Source organism: Excalfactoria chinensis, chromosome 14, assembly GCF_039878825.1.
Source record: "Excalfactoria chinensis isolate bCotChi1 chromosome 14, bCotChi1.hap2, whole genome shotgun sequence".
Lineage (NCBI taxonomy): Eukaryota > Metazoa > Chordata > Aves > Galliformes > Phasianidae > Excalfactoria > Excalfactoria chinensis.
Genome location: NC_092838.1, coordinates 5,099,416 through 5,122,189, shown reverse-complemented (window position 1 = coordinate 5,122,189; position 22,774 = coordinate 5,099,416). Strand labels below are relative to the sequence as shown.

Sequence of the window (22,774 nt, the reverse complement as noted above, 5' to 3'; positions counted from 1 at the left end):
CTATTCACACTCATAGTATTCTTTGGATATTTCAGCTGTCCTTAAGAGAAGGCATGTTTAGAGCTTTCCTACACTTAGTCTGTCTGAAGGGCTGGCATGGGTGTCAGTCATAATAAACCCAGCACGATACTTCCTAAGGTATACCCATTTCTCAGCATAATGACAGGAACACCCAACAGCTAAGTGATATTTTCTAACAGCCTAAAAGCTGCCATGAGCTCTTTCACTGTCAGCTAAAGAGCAAGACTTCCAAAAGTGGATCCTGTACTACAAGCGATATGAGCTTGAAGTAACCCAAATCAAACACGTATCTATTATGTTTTTATTTCCTTGAATTTGCCATATTTGGCACCTTCCCCTCCTTTTTAAAAGCTTTTCTAATCCAGAATGGCATCAAAAGTACAGGGCTGTAAAGTGCACACAATGATGTCTAGCTGTGTAACCTGGCAATAGTTTTACAATAACTGTTTTCCCAAAACCCATTAGGATACTTTCCTGAAGTTCCAGTTAGTAATATGAAAAAAATGAAGTAATGCTTCAACTGTACAACTTGCATCAAACCCTAAAGTAGGCAATGCACTCCTTGGCACAATCACACTTTTCACAAATGGAATTTTTATCACAGTATTTCATTTCCAGTCAATCGAGATCTGTATTTATAGATCATTTTTCAAATATATTACTCAGCATCTGCTCTTTCTATCTCTGGTAAATATTTTTGCCTTGTGCAAAGGATATGAGGGCAACACAGCCAAGATGAATTCTCGCATCCAGAGTCTAGCAGCTGAGATGACAGTGACATACAGCAAGATATTAGAGCTCTATAGTATTAGGAACATACAGTAAGTCTGAATAAAGGATGTAGCCCAGAGTTTTATAGTTTCTGTCTCAGGAAAGCACAGATAAAGGTGCACATCTTTCATAACAAGCTTCCAACTTCAGTCACTCAGAATAGTATGCCCCATCAATTAAATTTAACCCATTACCATCTCACAAGGGACAGCCCAGGTGCCTTTGATGGCAGCTTGACCTATTTTCATGCACTGCAACACAGCCTGACAGGGTGGCGTGTGTTTAGCTAAGAAAAACAAAAGAGAACTTTCAGTTATGAAACTGCTTCATTGCTTCTAGATGGACACAAGAATTACATAATGTAATCCAGGTGATGTAGTTGAGAAGTGTGTCCATTTAAAGTGCTAAGCTTATATTTCTACTGAAAGACTGATGTGTTTTTCTAACTAGCAGCAGAGTACTGCTCCAAGCAAGTGCTCAGTTAGTGGAAGCAGCTGGCTGCGCTTTAAGGGCAAAACATGCTGCCTAAGAGAAGAACATAAGTAGTCTCCCATTAGCAAGAATATCTGGGGTTTCTGTATTGATAGTAAATTGTCATTTCCCTTTCAGGGGTCAATCCAGACTCTGTGCAAGCAAGCACACTTAGAAGCCAGAACAGGTTAAGCCCATCTTCACTCCAGCAGTTTTCCACATACATCATTTATGCCTGCAGCCTTATCAACATTCAAAGCCACATCAATTTATCTAATACTAAGATTTTTAAACAGCTAATGAATTCTGAGCATGGCCAAAACTAGCTGAATTCAAAATTGCTTTATATAGAGTTCCCTTAACTCAGTGAAGCAGGCAGCTTAGTGAGCCATTAAGACCTTCCGCACAAGTTACTTTACCTGCTATGTAGGCTCTTAATGCTATAACAAAAATAATAAATGATTAAGAACTAATGCAACAGAAAGTCAGTCTAAGGTAACAGAGAAAGGTTATGGGAAATAAAGATCAAATTCAAGTCCCAGTGCCACTGTCAGGGTTGTAAAAAAGCTAAACAACATATTTAAAGTCAACTTAGTCAAACTGATTGAGTGATGTGGGAAGAGGACTACTTTGAAATATAGAGTTTTAACACTGTGAGTTTTGAATTCCCTTCATAAGGGAACTCTTATTCTGTTCTTATTTGCCTGTTTATATAAATTGTCATAACGGGATATATAAAGAACAGAAACAATCCTGTGATGGTAAGCAATCCATACAAATTCTATCACAGTAATAAACTCAGAATTTTATCCGCAAGGCTCCTGACAACCTCATCCAGTGAGGAATTCAGTAACCCCAGCAGCCAAGAACCAGAAAGGCAGGCTGGTAGCTGCCTTTGGAAGTAACACTAGAGGAATTCTACAGATGCAGCTTCTCAAATAGAATTAATTCCATGAGGCTGGGACACAGCTTCATTTCAGGCTCATTTTTTCTGCTTCTTTCCAAGTTAAAATACTTCCAAATTGATATGTTTTAAACCCTAGTGACTGCCTTGACTTTCTAATGTAATATCTTTGTGGGCAGAATCCTGGAAGACAAAAGTTATTGGCACATGGCAGTATTATTTAATTTAACTTCATCTGCAGGCTAAAAACACTTAATCAAAATTCCAATGGAATTAACTATACTTAATGTACTCACACTATGAGTGAATTTTAATAACCTAGAATTAAAGCTGGGACAGTTTGAAGAGGAAGACGTGAAAAATCAAGCTACTCATTTTTCTCTTTCAAAGACCTGCGAGTTTGTCTTAATTTTAAACACCACGAAGGACCTTCAGACATGGACAGTCATGACAGTTTTCACAGTCCGGTGCATACTCTACAAAATGGAATAACATGACAGTGAAGATGTTTCTTTCCTCCAAAGTGGGTATCTGGCACTTGATGGAACAGGGAGAGAAAAGCCAGGAGAAGCTGAATCCAGAGCAGTACAAGGCCCAAAGAAAACTTCTAAAAAGCTTTCTTGGCAACATTCTTCAACATATCTTTAACGGAAACACCTCAACACAGCATAAGAAGGTCTTGTCAGAATCCTTGCCTTATATAAAGTAACAGAACCGAATTAACACAAACTGTAAATGAAAATGAGAATGTTCTCTTACTGAAATCCATTTGAAATGGTTGTTTCCTCACTTTGTTTTTTTCCCTCCCCTTCCTCTGATGAACCACTAAAGAACTGAATTGATTACTATTCAAGCTAATTATTGAGGGCAACTCATGCTAACCTGAGCTGGTTACTGCAGTTCCTCCTTCTAAGGCTCCAACTGAGACTGGGAAAAACAAGAGCTTTGCCAAATGACACCAAGAGCCTTTGGGAAGCTGATCTCCCACTCTGCTGAAAATACAGGCTTCTAACTGAGACATTCTGCCTCTTAACCATGGCCAAGCACAATACTGCCAAACACAACCGCGATGAAAAACACCGCCCTATATGGATTTCCTATTGATCGGTCTTCTACCATGAATGGGATTATTTTTCTTCTTTGACCTCAGTACAGGGAGCTATTTAGAAGTCTTTCAAAATCCTGTTTTCTATTGTTCAGAGGCAGATTTGAATGTATTGACTTTGAACAAGAACTGTTTTTTACAATTGCTTTCCTCTGAAACCATTTTCCTCCCATCCTGCTCCTCTGTTCTACCCCTCCCCTCCCAAGGTGGATGCAAACTTCAGGCTGCCTGAGTAGCTTTTAAATGTTAAACAAAACACATCAGCCTGCCATGTCTGTCTGAGCAGAAAGTCAATATCCACTCTAGGAGCAATCAAGCACCCAAGCATGCAAGCTACAGCAGAAGCCTCTAAAAATGTAGCAGCGAAGCTGAGACTGGCGCAAGTAAACATTTTCTTGTAAGCCTCCAGATGAAACCAACTTTATCTAAAAAATTACAACAGCTTTGATCAACCTGAACTAAATGCCATGACTTTGTGTGTGGCCAAGTGAAATTCTGAGCCATGCTGAAATCTCAGTAAGTTTACTGAAATCCCAGTAAGAAAATACCTGTGTAACTTTCCCAATTATAAATCTCCTGTATGCCCCGAAATTCAGTTACATTGCATCTTTGCATTTATAGAAGTGGGAAAAATACAAACAATGAGAGAAATGTTTGTTTTCTATCGACACAACTTTGAAAACCCTTATCTAAAAACTAAACTCATTTCACAAGGGTCACTGAACATGCACTGGATGACAAATGTTTTTTATCGCTACCAATCTTGGGAAGTGTCTCAATGAAGAAGTGTCCAAGTGCAGAACAATGCTATACACACTAGAAATGGCCTGATTTTTTTCCCCCCCAGATAGGCTAAAAATAATATAGCTAGCCCAGAAAAGATTTTTAAACTTTATCATGTATACACAGAAATGTGTTTTGTCCTTGTAAAAAAAATCTACAGAAAGAGACTAAGGACTGCAATGGCTTCAAAAATAATTTGTATAATAATAAATAGCCCAAATCAGCACTACGTAATTTTACCTTTAAATAAGCAATCTTGAAAAACGTTTCTAATCATGGAATGGGGCAGCCGCTGTTGGGGCTACATGCTGAGGAGCAGAACAGACAGAAAATTGCTTCTGTGCTTACCCATATAAATTCAGTTCTTACCACTGATGGACACAACACCTAAGTTCTCGAGCACATGCTGAGGCAGAAGGAATTGATTGAATTTCTATGTAATAGAATTTTGTTTCTTCAAAGGGAATTGCTAAACTAATTATAATATAATTAATCCAACAATCCCATCTTCTTAAAGCACCTCCTGTTGTCAGTGATGCAGTACTCTTGGCAAATGGGTGGAAAAAAGCAAACGATGAACTCACAGAACAACAGTCATTTTGAAGAACCAAGGTTTCCTGTAAGGTCTCCAAAAGATTTCCTCTAACACCTACTGAGGAAATCATTTTCCATACATCACACTAAAGAACCAAATCCAGCAAGGATTTACAAGCACTTACAGCACTCAGCACATCACAAGCTCTACTGAATTCAGTGCAACCAAGCCACATTACGAGAAAAACACATGCTTAAGGACTTGTATGATTAGCTAAGAGATCAAATGGAAAAATATTCAAGTGCAAAAATGGCATTAAGTGGGTACCTGATATGGGTAGATAGGTCAGCACGTGACTGATTTTGGGACTGCTTAAAAAATAAAAGCCTTGATATTACTGGGCAAAATTTGATAAGAGCAACTAAGAGATCCATTCCGGGGGATAGAAATGGGAGCTAAAACAGGGTTTCTACTTGGAACTCAGTCTGAGCTGCAAGCACAAAGTTCTCACCCAAAATTCAGAGAATAATTCAGTCTCAAATCCCTGAAGGTTGTTTACAACGTCCAAAAAATGAATTAATCTCCAGCATTGCAATTATCTGCACAGAAAACCTGAACCTCTTTTATTTATGGCTGTCCCTGTTCCCAAAACAATTAGGTCTCAACTGAAACAGGGAGATATCGACAGAGCCAGAGCTCTCTTCCCACCCAGCAGTGAGTCTGGTTCTCCTCCTTGCTGGACATTTGGCATTTCTGTGGCACTGTAAGGTCATGGTGATTTGTAGCACTGGGGGATTACAGAAGCCTCAGGTGTAAAGCAGAAGCCTTCACTTTCCACTAGAAGCTCACTGAATTACTTCCTAATTTATGGTTATGGCAAACAGTTATCAAAGACTCTCGCTGCCCATGGCCCAGAAAGGCAAAGAGCAATGAATTAACTTTAGAAGAGATGCAAACTCTGTCTTGCAAGGTAAGACGTTGTAATCTCATACACAGGTTTCTTTACTTTCTAACGACAAAGCTAGAATCCTTGAAATGCACAGTCCTGGAGGACATGGGAAAGATGACATCTTTCCAAAATCAGGTAAATTATAAGCTTGTATTAAAGATGGCAATGCTGTTGTTACAGTTGAGATTCGTTTTAATATTAATTCAGAAGAAAAATTCTTCAGCTTTAGTCAGAAATTGTTTTACTGATGTAAAACACAAAGCCTGAGTTACATTTGTCCAGGATGAGAGGAGGTAAGTGCATAATCTCAGGTTTCACATCTGGAACCTGGAATACTGCACTCAGCTCACACCTCCACTGTCTCAGCCTTTGCTTACTCATCCATAACATGGAACAGGAAAGCACTTCTGGCAGGCAAAATAATTTGAAGGAGATCCTGTAGATTTATGAACACAAACACTGGCATTTTTTGCAAGTAAATTATCAGGGTCTCCAAGTACAGGCATTACAAACTCAAAGGAAGCAAGAAGCTGCATCTGTATAAAGGTGTGACTTAGTTTAACAACTGAAGCAGGCTGAAATGACAAGAAATAAGCCAGGCTTAATAAACATTATAGACAGAAAACATTCAAAGATCTAGAGATCGTAGAAATATTAAGTTTAAAAACTTAATTACTCAGGCATTGTTCCCTCTCTTACAGAGACCCAGCTGATGTAAGGACCTCAGCAGGAAGGAGCCTTACTCAGCGGCTCTGCTGTGTAATTCACCCATCATGCTCTAGACATTGAATCACAGTGTTCAATATTTCATCCATCCATAAAATCTGCGCAAAGAGTTTCAACCATCACAAGAGAGGCAGAAAATTGTATTCCTACAGCAGCACTAATGATACTAGAAGCCTCACAGCCATGGTAATGCTGCTCTCCTCTGCAAGCCTGCAGATGGATTTCTGTGCTGATCTCAAGGACAACCAAATAAGCGGCACCTGGAAGAAGCCAGTTCTTAAGCAATGCTGCATTTCTGCACCCCATGGCACCAGCAGAATGCAGCCTTGCTGGATGCTCTGCAATAGGTTTGGGGCACTGGCTGGGAAGCAAACTGGGCTTCCAACATCACTGTCTCCTCTCAGGCTGCTACTTCAACTCCAGAGGGTAAAAACCATTCTGCTCACTTTTTTTTGAGCCTCTGTATTTATCACTTGTCTCCTCAGCAGCAATCAGATCCTTCTGCTGTTGCAACTGCCAGGCAAAGGGAAGCTCAGGCTTCAGAGAGGGTCTCTAGTGCTGTCATACACCAGCAGCTTGGGTGCAACACCTAATGATTTATACCTCCCAGCAGCTACAGCTGGCAGATGATCCTCTGCGCATTCCTACTTTGCAGCAAACAATGCCTTGAGCAGCACAAGATGAACTACATGGCAGTGATGCCAAACACCCACAGGGCACACAGGTCCATTTCATGAAGATTCATCTGGAACATAGTAGAACCATTCCATGCACACCAACATACTGCAGCCACAATGTGCATTACAGCATCTCTTACATGACGCTGCAGTGGTACCAAAGAAATAACACTACCTGTCCTCTGTCTCAGAAGGCACAGAGCATCTGAAAACACACGAGCGAAGAACACTTTCCTAGTTACCAATACAGCACTTCTTACATCCGACACAGCAGAGGCACATACTGCCATAACACAACTGGTGCAGAATGCTGAGCCAAACAGAAGTTGATTTTTGCTAGAACACACAGACATAAAAGTTACATCCATTAATTGCACAAAGCTCCATGACTGGCTCAGAATCAGGATTTTTTTCATCATCATATATTTCTCTAGTGGCAATATTTATCCATCTGATATACACCATATTTTCATGTTCAAAGGCACAGTGCAAAATGCCATGAAAGGAACATGGAATTCTTGCTCTGCAAAGCAGCCCATTGATCATAACAAAATGTGGCAATAGCTCCTGCACTGAGACATCTCAAGGATTCACAGCCCAGCAGATACACAGTAAACAAAAAAATAAAAAAAGAATAACCTCATATTTAGGGTTGACTATCACCAGACTAACAACTTTCATTACTCTTTACAAGTAGTGTGCAATGGAAATTTATGAAGGATAAAACATAAAGCATAACTATATGAATAGTAACTACAAATAAAAGTTGGCCCTCTGACCTCAGCACAGTTTCTTCTGAGGAGCATTTTCCTTTATGAAGAGTTTATTTGTTCCATCCTCACATCTAATGCCACAGATGGATGTGGCACTGATGCGCAAAATTTCTTCTGCTCCTAAAGTGTGAGATTTACTTCTCAGCACCAGCAAACAAACAACTTGCTCCACTACGTGACTGTTACCACAAGGGAAGTAGGAAATGCTCTCCAAGTAACATTTATCTTATATCATTGAATATTTTAATGGCAAAATGTTCAGTTATCAAACATACAAACTGAAACCATTCCTCAGGATGGTGGAGAAGATGTTGTTAGTGGACTGGTATTCTCCCTGCTGAAAACACACAGACATGGCCAGACAAAATGTCAGCTCCCTCCCTAGTTACCTGGAAACTATGCATTCCTGTCTTCTATGACCAACCATTGTCAGCTCACCAGTAATGACTTTCAACTACTCTAGATGGGCTGGTCTTTAAAGTGCTTAGAGGTAATTTAGATTACATGCTCATTTATCTCCAGGCCTCTCTTGTGAGCAGCTGGTGCCAAATCGAATATGGCGCTCTTGTGACATGGGATTACACTGTCAGAAGAGCTAAGGAGGAACTAGCTAATTAATTTCAGTTAATTTTATTAAAAGACATGCGGCTGTATGCAAACCAGCTTCCCAGCAGGAGAAGAGAACAACTGGGTTCTGTTCACAAAGCTGTGGAGCAACAGCCACGTCAGAATGCACAGGTCTGTATCTGTGTCTGAGCAGCACACATTGGGCAGTTTGCTCCCTCCTCTGGCACAGCTTGGGAAGCTGGGGATGAGCAAGAAATAACCACCGCAATAAAGCACTTAAAATGCTGTTTGCAAATTGTTCAAGGTATTCCTTACAACAGTTCCAAGTGTTGCTAAACAGCATGGATCCTTGGAACAGCCTCAGTCTGCTTTCCCATTCCAAGGCACAACCTTCATAGCCACCTTTGGGCTCCCCATGTGTTCTGTGTGGAGCCAAGCAGCGCTGCTGTGAGCAACACCTCTTATCTCCCAATGGGAATTCAGCAATAAGAAGCCTCTCTTTTCTTTCACATATAAAGAAGACCTAAGCTGAAACCAGTGGCACTGCTCAGGGACTGCAGGAAAGCCCTGGCATGCCAGCAGTGCAAGGAACCCACTCCTTAAGTGGATTCACTTTGCTAGTGGCAAAGGATCTGTTCTATATATACAGTCAGACTGGCTGCATCTCTGACCTATGAATGTAGAAAATGACAAGCAGAAAGCTATGTGCTTCCAAAGTAAACTTCTGAGTCAAATGCCAAGGCCAGCAAATCCAATTCTCCCCTCACCCTTCCCTGACAATCACTTGCAAGCCCTAACTGCATCACCAGCTTTCCTGTGCAAGAAATTAAAGTAATATAAAAATAGTTACCTATGCCAAAACCCGCACATACTTTCTAATGCACACTGAATACACTATAAAAAATGTTCAAGGCTTGTTAAGAATGATATATATAAATACCAAGCAGAATCTCCATTGAAATGAACACCAAAAAGCTTGCAGCACTTTCATTTCCACATAGGGCTACTAGTTTTCTTTTTACATGAAAACGTCACCACAGAAAGGTCTTCCTTGTCCCCTCTGAGGCTACAAAACATAACTATTCAGACACCTGGCTAGCTATCTTAAATGTCACCAAATCCAAAGCCCAGTACTGATGGAGTTGTTTGTTATTGCCTTGTTCTGTATGTGCCAAAACATTTGCTTCATCATCAGCAGATCTTATTTATTCTGCTCAGTTGACGAAGCTTGAACCCACAGATGGCTGAAGCAAGTCCATCACAGAAGAAAAACTATGGCAATGAACAGCATCTTTAACAAGTCACACTCAAAGGAGATCAATAACATCTAATTTTTGTAAAGAATGCAGTAAACCCTTTTTACCTGTTGCATCTGTGCACATACAGGTACTCAATGCAATCTCAGTTAGTTCAGATGGACTGAAAGCATAAAACCAGTGCTTTAATTTACTTAGCTAAAGCAGATGATTTTCTTTCCTTTTTTTAAACCAATATAAAATACATAATCTTTGCCAATAATTCCTTCTGCACAGTACAGTAAACAGGAAGGTTTCATAAATCAGTGTAAAGATAGCACAGTAAGCAGGCTACAATTTTTGTAGAGAACAGATTTCAAAACAGTTTAAATTACTCAATAATAGGTTAACAAAACAACACTAAGACAACTTTCTACTTATCTAAACATTCATTCTGTCTTTAGCCTGGTAGAACTGCACTGGTTTAGGATCTAACTTAAGGTTAAAAATTCAGCTCATAGGGTAGCAATTTTCTTATGCAGTAAACAGTGTAAGAAATGAGACCACCAAATGAAAGCTAAGCTGACTAAACAGCATGGAAATTACCCAAAATATGGATGCTTCCTCTCATTTTCCAGCCTTACATTTTCCACTTTCATTAAGTTGCAGTTAACCAAGGAAATGCTTTCTATTTATTACACCACCAGGTATGACTCTTCCCCCCAGCTCATTTTATAGGACTCTAAAATGTTAAATAACAGAGGTCAGTGTCACATTTCTCTGCAGACGAGAAGACGTCTTCATTTAAGGAAAGACTGAAGGAGGAGAAAACAATATGAAAAGAAATTTGCTTACATTTACCTTATGCATTGCCTGTTTGTGGGGGGATGGAGTGGGGGCACAGAGAAGAGCCAGGAACAGCAGAAACTGTCTTTACAAGTTTTTTGTTTTTTAATTAAAGAAACAGTAACAGTCAACTGCCCAAACTGTATCCCAAATGCTCTCTCAGGAGAGGTGATAAGGTTACAGCTTGGCATTTCTGCTCTCTTCCTTCAATTAAGACTTCTCATTTCTCCAAAATGTGCTCTACGTAAACTCAAAGTGAGGACTTATTCGTTACGGAGCTGCAGCTGGTATTTATAGCCTCACAGAACAGGCTGCATAGCTCCTGGTTCATTGTTGTTTTAAGCCTATTGTAATCTACAAAATATGATCAGTTATTGTGGCAGCTCTGAGTATTTAAAGCAAAACCCATTCTTCTTTGTCAAACGCTTTATGTGATACAAGGAGATGTTAGGCACACAGACTGAGTCATTTTCTCATTAGCTCAGCCAAGCATATACGTCTTTGCCCATCCTCTCCATGAATTTATGTTATGAAAAGATACGTATTTGGAAGCAAATCACTTTCTCTGCATTTAAAAAAAAAAAAAAAAAAAAAAAAAAAAAAAAAAAAAAAAAAAGCTGGAGACTGAGAATGGGAGAAAGGGAGCAGCTGTAAGTAATCTGAATGCAGAGATACGTTTAAAGGGAAGAACGAGGTATATTTCAGTTGGGAGATGAGTCGCACTGAGCTTATCAAAAAGCAGTCCTTGGATGCCACACTTTGCGTGCAGCTTGAAGATAAAGGAACAATGCTTCTTTCTTCCTCTTGCTAATCCTTCAAATGGGCAGCATTAAAATATCCCTTAAATGAAGTATGGACTTACAATCAGAAATCAGGTACATTTTTGCAGTTAATTACTGCATCCCAGAGTCTTCTAATGTGAAGGAGGCAAAACTGTACTGTAGTGCTGGCTCCCAAGTTCTACTCTTTGGATTTGTAGCTGGGGTTCCTGAACCCAACCTGCAGAACTTTAGTCTTGAGGTTTTGCTGAATGTCATTTATTTGAAATGACACAGTATAGTTTTAACTTAATACACTGGGGAAAAAAAAAAAAAATGAGCAGAATGATGGGTTAAGTCAGGATTGGAGAATAGAGCATTTTAAAACAATAGGAATCGAGGCTGTCTCAACAAGCAAAAGACCAAAATTCCAATTCAGGAATGGAGGGCAGGGTGGGGATGGGTTGAATGTTGGACTTGGTGATCTTAGAGGTTTTTTCCAACATTAATGACTCTAAGAATTGAAAAGCATCCAACATGGAAGTAAAACTTAAATATAGGACTAGTGCCACCACAGCCACAAGACAGATACTTTCTTAATAAGAAAAAAATGATTGATGTGAATGGAGCTCCTTGACCACAAGAGGCTCTGGATGAGGTCATGAGTTCAGATTTTTCCATCAATTCTGTCAATCACCAGGTTTTGACATGGGAAAAAATGCATACGTCTCTTGGAACTTTATCCTTTATAATGTACCTACAGGCATAGGTATAACTAAATAAATTTAAGTAAGAACCTAGACTTTCCCCTAGCAAACCAAGAGTACAGCTGTGTATCGACCAAGCTCTAGTTAAACAAGAGCAATGCAAACCAGCCGGGATGGGCAGCTTTCTGTTTCTGCAAGCTTGTTTAACTTTCTTGTTCAGTATTTAGTTCTTGCATTCCAGATTTATTCCCATGCAAATATATGGCAGTATTCAGTTCAGAGGTACTTCTGATTGTGTTTTAGGGGAACAATAGCTTACTGTTTTTTAAAGTATCAGAAGCAATACAGAGATTTAAAAGCACAAAGTGTATGAGCAACAAACTCTAATCACCGCTTGAATTGCTGTCTAATATTTTAGCTGGAGATCTGCCAAATGCTTTGTCTGAAATTCAGCTGGAGTTTGATGATCACAAGTAGAATGGCTATTTTTGTAGTCAACATGCTTATTATCAGGAATAAAAAGACAAATTACAAAGTGAATGGCGCTGTTGTTCTAAAGGTGGTATTTAAACAATTGAAGAACTTGGAAGCAAAAAGGAGACAACCAGAAAATTTCACTTTACTTCAAAAGAAGTTCTAACAAAGCTCCATTATTCAATTATTTCATGTGATGCTCCATGGGTTCGAATCACTGGTGCCAGGCTGCGTCCTACCCAGAGTCCTGGAAAAAGGATTTCTTTTTTATCTTTATTTTCTTTAAGCCACAAAAGCCATAAGGTCACTTCTCATGCATAAGCACAGCTTTCTGTTTGTTTATCAGGGATACCAAGCAAATGTTGGTTGTGCCCAGCATGGCACTTCCCCTAACTGTTACTTTATTAATTCCACCACATCCTGAAAACAGATCTTTCTAACCAGACACTCCCAAGAGGATTGTTGCAGTGGAAGGGTGAACTAGGAAATGAAAATGAAGAACAATCTGTGGGTTTCATCCAAACCATTCAGCAAAATCCAACAAATTAAGCTTTCTCTTTCCTTTCCCACTCCTCTTTCCCCATGTCTGTGACAGAACATGCTCTCCCACTTTTACACAACTCTGGCTCTATCTAAAGACTCCTATCCCATACAGTCCCTCAGAAACCCCTCTATTTCCTCGTAATATAACAGTTAGCTCGATACCCCATCTCTCCAAGTAATATTTTCTAGATGTCAGCCTTCTCCAGATGCCCTATGCCACTGGACCTGGGGTGATACTGGCTTCCTTGTGCTTGTTCCCATCTTCATGTGGTACAAAAGTAAAACCTCCTCACAGAATTTTCCATTGGGATGGACTTTATGTTCTAACAGGGCAGAAGACTAACTGACAGAGAGATTGGCAATGATACCCCAGAATTATGAACCTAACCAAAGCCCTTTCAAACAAATCAAAGACTCACATTGTACTTTTGATTCACTAATATCTGTCATTTTTAAAATGGCTTGGCCTTTGTTTGTTTCGTGTTGTTTTTTGTTTTTTGTTGTTGTTTTTTTTTTGCAGGGGAGAAGTTGTGAGGTTTCCTTTGCCTACAGATATTCACTGTCTAGGCTACCAAATATTGAATAGCTTTGCTTTTCACCCACACACATAGTTCCCCTCTTGAAATACTGCAAGGTCTGCTGGAGATGGGGAAAAAAAAGGAATGTTTATATTTGCTGAAAGATAGGCAAGGAGTGCTAACAATCACCTCATTGCATCTCTTTGGACCATTAGTCATATCAGTGCACATTTTACTAATTAAAAACAAAAACAAAAACAAAAAAAAAAAACCCACTAAATTTCCCTTTCTGAAACAGCACTTGCCATCAGCTTTGACCTTCACTTCCGCAGTCATCGCTCTCAATGGCAAAACAGGCTTAGTAGAAATCTTTGAAGAGCAGCTATCAAGAGCAAGTAAAGAGGTAAAAGAAGCAAGCAAGTTATTTAGTAGCAGCTGTTCTAGGAGCATCAAGTGACTGACAGCCGCCTCAAGTCATCTTTAACTTATCCACCAAGATGTACATTTTCCCTATGGCTAACTTCTTGAAAGGAGAAGAAAACATGCAGAAGCATCTTTATCTCAGCCTTCCTTCTTTTAGAACTTAACCCACTCACCTCTAACATGCACAGACTCTTTTCACCAGCCACAGACTACTTAAACAAAGCTGTATAGCATATTCAACCCAGGCAATTTGTGCAAACATCTCAGATATTGACATGTTATGGTCAGAGGCCATTCTGTTTTGCATCCCATTCCCTTCAGGCATCCTACAGTCAGTCCCATACCTTAATGGTTTGCAAAGTGGATGTGAATTGCAAACGTAACAACAAGCCTGTTCAGTCAAAAGCTCTTCAAGCTGAACTGCACCAACGAGTTCTTATTCTGACTTCAGTGACCTGATCTGTCTGTGTGCTCCTGGTCAGATTTTCCTCTCATCTACTGCACACACCCTGGAGCACTACTACCAAGCTCTTGCATCTTCTGCTGCCTCTGTTTCATGTCACAGAGACTCTACTTCAGCAAATAATAACAATAATCAGGCTTGCGGTTCCAGACAGGTATACTTCTAACAGCATAAAGAAATCAACCAGAAACCTAGCTTAAATGTTCCAAACCCCCCGATGACAGATATGACTAAGAACAACTGTTAGAGAAGAAAGCATCTGGGAAAAAGCATTTCAGTGGATATAAGAAGCTCCAGAAAACTGTATTTTTGTCCTGCACATTAGTATTGTTCCTAAACTTCCCATTCCTTCACTACATGCATCAGCTATATTTAAATGTACACAACACCTTTTGGACCCTGTCTATATAAAAGAGCCACCTAACTCAGAAATTTGCAGGCACAACTATGGTGTTCCAGTACTGCATTCTGCAGTTAACTCAGTTCAGACCACTGCGTGCACTTCACCACAAGCCCTTCCACATACAGCTGTAACTTCCCTAAGAATACTCCTTAACTAAAAGTACTCATTACAAGGGAGCACTACATAGAGCAACTGCAGATGAGCACTGCCAAGGACACCTGAGTGTGCTCCAGGCACTGCATGCAATCACTGTCCACCAACCTCACAGCTCCTTGACTCCTCAACCTGCATCACTAAGGAGCCGTGTTCACTGTAAATATTTGGGTATTCATCCAGCAAAATGCCGAGCACCTCGCTCATTCACAAACAGCAGCACTGGTTGCTGGTTTACTGTATTTCCATTCTCTGAAGATTATGACTGTGATTGCTGGGGGTGATGATTACCTCCCAGGATGTCATTATTATTCAAAGCCTGCTGTACAACAAAGACACTCATTTAATTACCCAAAGGGCATTTACAAAAATGCTCTTGTTATACGCATAAATCTTAATGAAAGAGCTGCTACACTGTGGGTATCTTTATACCAGTTCAGCATGATTGCTGAGGTGAATGCAATGTTCTCCCACAATGTTTACCAAATTACAGGTAAGAGACAAAACAATTTCTTTAAATCCCTTCCCTCCATCACGTAAGCAGATGTCACCCTCACTACCATGTAAATCTCAAGTCCTTACCATAATTCTTGCTGCCAGAAGACCCATTCCACATCTAAATAATTCAGCAGCAGTCCTAGAAGAAGAAAAATAAGAATAAGAATTACAAAATAGTGGGGAAAAAAACCTTCAACTGTACAGTAGCCACCACACATTATAGGGCATTAAGTAAGAAGACCACATCCTTGTTGTCTGTGAGTAATTCTTGACTATTTGGAAATCAAACTATCATAATTTCTTGAATATTCACTTTGAAAATAGTGAACTATGCCACAAAATTTCCATTAGCTACATTCCATCCCAGTGATGGGACTGCAGATAAATCAGACCATAAAATAATTAATTCTTAGTGTAAGATTATAAGAAAACCAACGTTAAAGATCAACCACATATTTGAAATAACAGCTTATTGCAGCCACACATCATTTTAAGTGGGAATAGTTCCGATACTCAGAATCCTTATTTTTAATACATGTCTCACTTTTGTGAGACATAAGTTCACACACACACACACCGGTCTCTCTGTCTCTCCTATCTGAAGGCAACATTTATGAATTTGAGTGAGTCCAAGTATTTAAAGCTACTAAGTCTTATAGTTTTCACCTTCAAAAGCAAGCAATCACTGTTTCTATCTTACTTAAATATCTATGCTTCTTACTGCATTCAATGCTTATCCTCATAGATATATTAAAGAAACCTTAAAGAGTAATCAATGGACTGCACAGCAAATGGTAATTTAAGAGGTTCAAGCTTCCTACCTACTTTCCTTCATTACAAAATGGCTTTTCTCTTTCTCAGAAGTATTTCAAAGGATGCAAAAAGGCACTGTGGTATTTGAGACTGTAAACATAACATTTTCTTGGCTTTTTAAACAAACCTTATAAAAAAAAAAAAAAAAAAAAGGGAAATAGAAGAAACCCAGAGAATGACGCCCAGAAATCTCATGCTCAATACAAACACACTGAAGAGAGTACAAGACCACACTGGATTCTTTCAGGCAGCAGGCAAATGCAATCAACTCCACAGGGAGTGGTAATATTGGTCCATATTATAGCTTCATTCTCAATCATAAGATCTGGCTGTTGAATCCGTGCTTCAAACAACAACAGATTGTTATCTGCTTTTCAGCACTGACTGGCCCTGGAGTTGCTCAGCCCCTGGGGACACGCAGGTTATTAGTCTGCAACTTCCTACCTCACCTACCCAGACTGGACTTGACCCTGCTTAGTACAAGCTCTTTCTGCTACTCCTAAAAGCTTGGTTTCAATTTACTTCATTCAAACCTACCTACAAACAGACTCCGTTGTTCTTGATTTTAATTATTTAGGTGAAATTCTTAAAGAGGCTTTAAAGGATTTACTAGTCCTTGGCATAGAAACACTGAAGGGACCCTGATACAGGGCATAGAAAAGTACATTTGACTGCTCAGCATATTCAGCAAGACTTGAGTGACTCAAACAAGGACAGAGCTGCAAAAGAAATGTATATATTAATTATTTACTCATCTCCAGGGATCCTGTGCCATACACAGTTAGCATAACTTTCTGAATAAATTATTCACATCTTCACAGTTCGAACTAAGCACAGCACAGCTCAAAAGAGATGACAAACATGCAACCCATAGCACATACCCATTAAATCTGCTCCCTGCAAAGTAGCTCTTGATATTTTCACCAGAGTTCTACCCAGATATGCAGTCCTTAGCTTCAGGCAATTTAAATCAACAGAGCCCAGCTATAAATACAACAGAAACCAACAAATGTCCCAGCCTGCCCCCTGCATATGAGCAGAACACACAGCCACAGGCTGCACAGGGCAGCAGCCCACAGGCAGCTGAGTTTCCTCACCTGCAGGGAAGCACTCCCTCACACACCACAGCTCCACCACCCCTCATTCACCGAGGCTGAGCTGCTCTCATCCTTCACCAAATTCCTGCTTTCCAGTCAAAACTGCATCTCTAAGAAGTCCCAGTGCACATACAAAATGCCACTCTGAAGTCTTGCTAAGCTTGTGGCTTAGGCACTGTCATAAAGCAAAAGGCACCTGCACACCATGATGCCTAAAGAGTGCTGGAGAAATAACTGCACTGCAGCCTGCATCGCTGAACAAGGCACCTTGATCTAACTCCTGCTAGATCCAACCACTGATTGCACTTAGCTAAGTGTGGTCCCTGGACAGCACTAGGATTTTGTTCTCAATGCAAATAACTCATCCACAATGGGTAAAAAGATTAATGTTGAGATCTGAGATAACTAAGAACATGCCCTCCAGGCTGGAGGCAGGGGAGAAAATGTGAAACTCCTTGCTTTTAGCACTTCGCTCTTCCCCGCTCCTCTGAAGACCTACCTCCACACCCACCCCTTTCTGGGCCTGAAGCTCCAGAAGGCAGCAAACAGCCCCCAAACCAACCTCCAGCTGGTCTGCTGGCAAAGCAGAAAACGCAGATAACGGGAGGCAAACACCTCCCAAAGCATTTCCTAATGGGTTATAAATTATAGAAAGAACATTCTTTGCTATGTAACTAATGGAAATTTACCATTTTTTAAGCTTCCTGAGGGAAATTTTCCACGTCAAATCAATTTGTAGATAGGACCCAAGAGGCAGAAAATCACAACCGCTTCAGTGTGCTTCTTTATTTGACTGCTGCTGGGGGTTTAATTTTCAGTCACGTTCTTTGGTGGCTTTGATCTCTGATGACAGTGTTAACTCTATTTGGACCTCAGTGCTGCATTGATTTTAAACAGCCTTTTGAAATACCCTCACTAATTATTTCACTGGAAGTTTAATTAAATCTTGTCACACAGGAATAAGCTGCTACTTGAAATAGCTGCTAAACATTATAAAGCATGTAAATGGAGAAAAAGGAGGATGGATAATTATAGCTGGACAGACAAGCACACGAAGAAAAAGCAGAAAGCTATTTCTAAATATGAATTCAAGCTCAAGTGTCTGTGAACCTCTCAGCTTCCTTTGTGCACACAAGTAGCAGACTTCTCGCTGTTTTAAGGACAAAAAGGACTCGTGAAAAAACATCTTTTGTTCTGCTTTCCAGATAGATATTTCTATATCAAACACTTCCATTCCCAAATCTCATCCAATTTTTATGTCTTATAGCCAACTTTATAATTGCAAATTTCTCAAATTCCTATTAGATTCAGGAAGGGATTATTAACATTCAATAAGGAATATCTTTTTGGCAGTTACCTCATCCACACAACTGCTCTCCTCATATTCATTTACACAAACCAGTAAAGGCTGCAAATTTTCCTTCTCTACTGAAGTTGCTGCACCTACAGTTCCCATCTGCCAACCTCTGTCTGCCTTTTATTTTCAAATAGAGCCCCATAGATAAAGTGTATTATAGTAGAGATTGAATTTATTCCTCAACCAGATACACATGCTCAAAAGCGGCACCTTTGTATTATTATTAGAGATTTCACTATCTTGTACCTTTCTCCTGATTCTTAGATTCCCTAGGGCAAAAGTAGTAAGTCTTTTACCATAGGCAATTCACCCACTCATAGGGTCTAACATGTGCAAGTACTTGATACTGAGCTGGCCACTGGTCTCTGTGCTCCCGCTTGGAAAACCAAGCAAAAAAAGGAAATAAAGTTGTAGCCCTTGGGTTAAGCATAAACCTTTTGCCTACCAATATATTTTCATATTACTGGTATAAACATGACATTCATACATAAACACCACACTTTTAAGGGGACAATCAGACTTTAAATGAGCTTTAAGAGCTGAAAAAACTGTTTGGAAGGGTAAACCAACCATAACAAGACAGCAGAAAGTAAAACTGAAGCTTAGTGACAGGTGAAACAAAGTAGCAAAATATATTCATTTCCTGATCTAAATTTTAATACATAGGACTGCTTAAAACATTGCAGGACCAGATTTAAAGTTCCATTCAGACTCAATTAAAGCCTCTAGAGTTTTGTATAGCAGGCTGAAAAGGTCAGAATGGGCCCCAAAGCAGGAAAACCAGTGCTGCCATGTTGCAGTAGAGGAACAACAGCAGTGGTGACAGAGAGTGACAATGAGAAATGCTGAACAGAAAAGCCGGGCTATGAGCTCTAATAAACACACTAATGGAAATGAGGGACCTGAACAAGTGCCACTTCTTACTCTGGGTAATATTCCAGGACTACAGAGGGCTTTTTCCCAGCTCTCAATTAAATGGCCTTGGTCATACAGCCCAAATGGCTCCTCATCCCAGCAGGCTGGGATCCCTCTGAGAACAGCAGACCTGCTTGGAAATTAGAAGTAAAACCACACCATTGACATTTCTTTCACGCCATTCTCAGCTCTGGCAGAAGCACCTCAGGGCAGAATTCTACTACTTCTTCAGAAAGATGAAAGAAAATAGCACTTGATCTTATTCTCTAAGCATTCTAACAAATGTGATCCCCTGTATCCTCTGCACTCTGTTTTCAGAGATGTGGGTCCCTTTAAGTGCGCCCACAGTGAGAATCTAACTGCAAAGTCCCACGGCACCAAGCCATTCCCTCACTAATAGGGCTGCACAGTCTTTCTCTATCTGCATCCTACCTTGTGTTACTGCACTTCCCCACCCCAGAACAAATGAACAGGCCTTCCAGACAGCACCAACAGAACCTCCTAGGCCAAGGGGGGATCCCTCCAAACACACTGTGACTGCACTAGCAGGAGCTTACTTGTTTTTCCTCACTTCCACCTTCCACAAGTGCAGTTCCCTGACTGACACTGACAGACAACCATTAGTTTAGCACTGTGTGTCTGTTAAAGACACAACTTATTTTTCTTTAAAATAAATAAATCAGTTCACATATGAGTAACAGCCACAGCTGCTGCACCAGGTGCACAGGGTGAGTCCTGCAGGAGCCCGGCTTTGGGCAGCACACCTAACAGCTGCATTGCCCATCAAAGCTGTGGTACTGGTGGAGGTCTGGGTCAGCGAGGAGAAATTCCAGATAATTAGCAGAGTAGGCACCTGATCTGGTCATTTGATGTGAATAAAATAAACACAGAAGGAAAAGTACTCAATTTATGTGCAAACCTGCACTGCTGGATATTGCTCTGACTCTAAAATGTGGCACTGTTTACCCATCTCTAACTTCTCAAAGACTGGCATTAGTTAATACAAAAATTAAGAAGAAACAGTAAGGCAAAGTAAGCAGCTCAACTGAGTCAGATGTAAATAAGAAAATGCTACAGTCAGAAAGATCAGAATGGTGGAAAGGCAATGCAGGAGCAGAATGGCAAGAAGGACAAACAGGAAATGAATGCTCACCAGTCACCAAGAACCTCGGCTCCCAGAGGAAAAACTCCATAAGAGAGGGATCTCTAACCAAAGGTCCTTCCTCAGGAAACTTCCCCTGTTAAAGGGGTTTAATGGGGTCTAAGAGAGGTGCAGCCAGGCTCCACCCCTCCCGGTCACACAACTGAACTGCCTCCACCAGTGATCCCAGGGCTGACCAGTCCTTTCCCCAGGTGCTCAATCAGTGCTTCAGGCCATGACTCAACAGTTCCCATACAGAAAGAGTCTGCAGCCTTCTCTTACAGAGTGTGATTGTTAGCAGATATGTGAGCATTTAGGAAAGTCCCTTATCCTGATCAGTGCAGGAAACAAAACTGCAGAAATCATACCAGGAGATATTTTCCTCTAGTCTTTGGTGGCAATAGCCGGCACTGATGCTTCAAAAACTGTTTGAGTTCAGAGGTAGTGAGAAACAGAAGTCCTAGCAACATAATGTCTGATTTCACTGCTAAACAGCTCAAGACATCCAGAAGGACACAGGAGGTTTGTTCAGCTAAGCAGTAAACAACGCCTACACGCAGCAGGAACATGTGCAAAGCAAACTACACCTGCATGTTCCTCTCCAAAATTGCCAGAGGCTGTTAGAACAACTGCATCTCATTTTGGGGAGGAAGAAACAAAGAAGCACAAGAATACTGCATCATTTTCCAGAGCAAGTTGTTAAAATTCTGCATGAAGAGAAAATACCATCTGATGTACCATCAACGACTAAAATTAAACTCATGTTTAACATGAGCATAAAAAAGGAGGCAAAGCAAGAAAATATTCTCTTGCAGGTGAGTTTCTGAAGGCCACCTGCTGGAATGCAGCAACAGCAGAGACAATTAACCTAAGAACAGAAAAAAGCCATAGTTATTTTAATAATAATTTAATTGCTGTTCTTCCAATTAAAATATTTTATTGCCACTCTGCTTATATATGTGCCTCACACAACCAGTGCACAGCATGATATGACTCAGGCAAAAGAAAAACTGCAGGTCGTTGCTACTAAGATATGCTGTGGGAAACCCAAAGATGCTTTGAAAGAAAAATATCCAAAGAGAATTCCTCCCAAACCATCCTCTTCCAAAGACGCTGTAGTTCATTTTCATCTAGGCTTATTTGATTAATGAATTAAATGCCTAAGACATACAGATTTACTTCTAATTAGCTTTTTGCTTCTTTTTTTAAAGCACCTGTTTAGCCATAACTTCCACAGTGGCTAAGATATCAGCTCTGTGTGATAGAATCATAGCAGAATCTCACACAGTACGTGTCACGGCACAGTCAGATAGCTGTTTGACTGAACAGAACTTAAGAAGAAAATACACCTATCTTACAGTACACTAATACATTAAAGAACCTGTTTTATAGCTCTATTCCTTGTGTTTCAATTTTAACATCAGGGTATCTGAACTGAGGGACTTTATGTGAAATCGATGCCTGCTGTGTACACACAGGCTTCTTCAAGCATTAGTGTGCGGACTGGCATGTGTTTTAATGGAAATGTCATTGACTGTAAGCAGCCAGTCCTAATACCATTGAAAGACGTGTTATATTGGCACTGCTAATAGCGTTACGATGCTGCAAGTGTCCCAATGTGCTTGTAAATACCTAAAGCTACAATGGCTTAAGGGAACTAGTCTCATCCAAGTTGAAATATTAGGGGCTGATACTCAGTCAATACCCCTCTACAAATTAGGAATGAGAGACCTGACATCACTGTTCTGCTGCATCACTTAGGGCATAAATCCTTTTCACGTGGGGATTTCAAAATACAGGGCCCCAAAATACTAAGCAGATATAATTAATGAGTTCTTTGCGTCACATTTGTTATTATTTAGCTTTATGCAGTAGACTGTTGGGCAGATTGCAATAACTTAAAGCCACCAGACTGCAGCTCCAAAAATGCTACAGGGAAAGGCAGCAACCACCACCCAGGCCAACCGCCAAACACCACAGCCGTTAACAACTTAAATGCAACCTACACACACAGCTCCACAGCCTGCTGCCACATGCATGCTGCTGATGAGAGGAAACCCCTACCAACTGCCCAACTGCCTGGTGGTGTCTTAATAAGCTGCAGTATAATTTAATTGAGGACAATTAGATACTGAAGTGCGATCTTAA

At 40.3% G+C, this 22,774-nt stretch overlaps 1 long non-coding RNA gene across 1 annotated transcript in view; it reads right to left on the bottom strand.

The window, feature by feature from the left end:
• LOC140258933 (uncharacterized) overlaps positions 1 to 20,765 on the bottom strand; it is a 30,563-nt gene extending 9,798 nt beyond the window's left edge. Inside the window, exons 1-2 of the long non-coding RNA XR_011905323.1 lie at positions 20,639 to 20,765; positions 15,388 to 15,442 (exon numbers count right to left, since the gene is read on the bottom strand). This is a non-coding gene — a long non-coding RNA (uncharacterized lncRNA). The remainder of the gene's footprint in view (positions 1 to 15,387; positions 15,443 to 20,638) is intronic.
• Between the last annotated feature and the right edge of the window lie 2,009 nt (positions 20,766 to 22,774).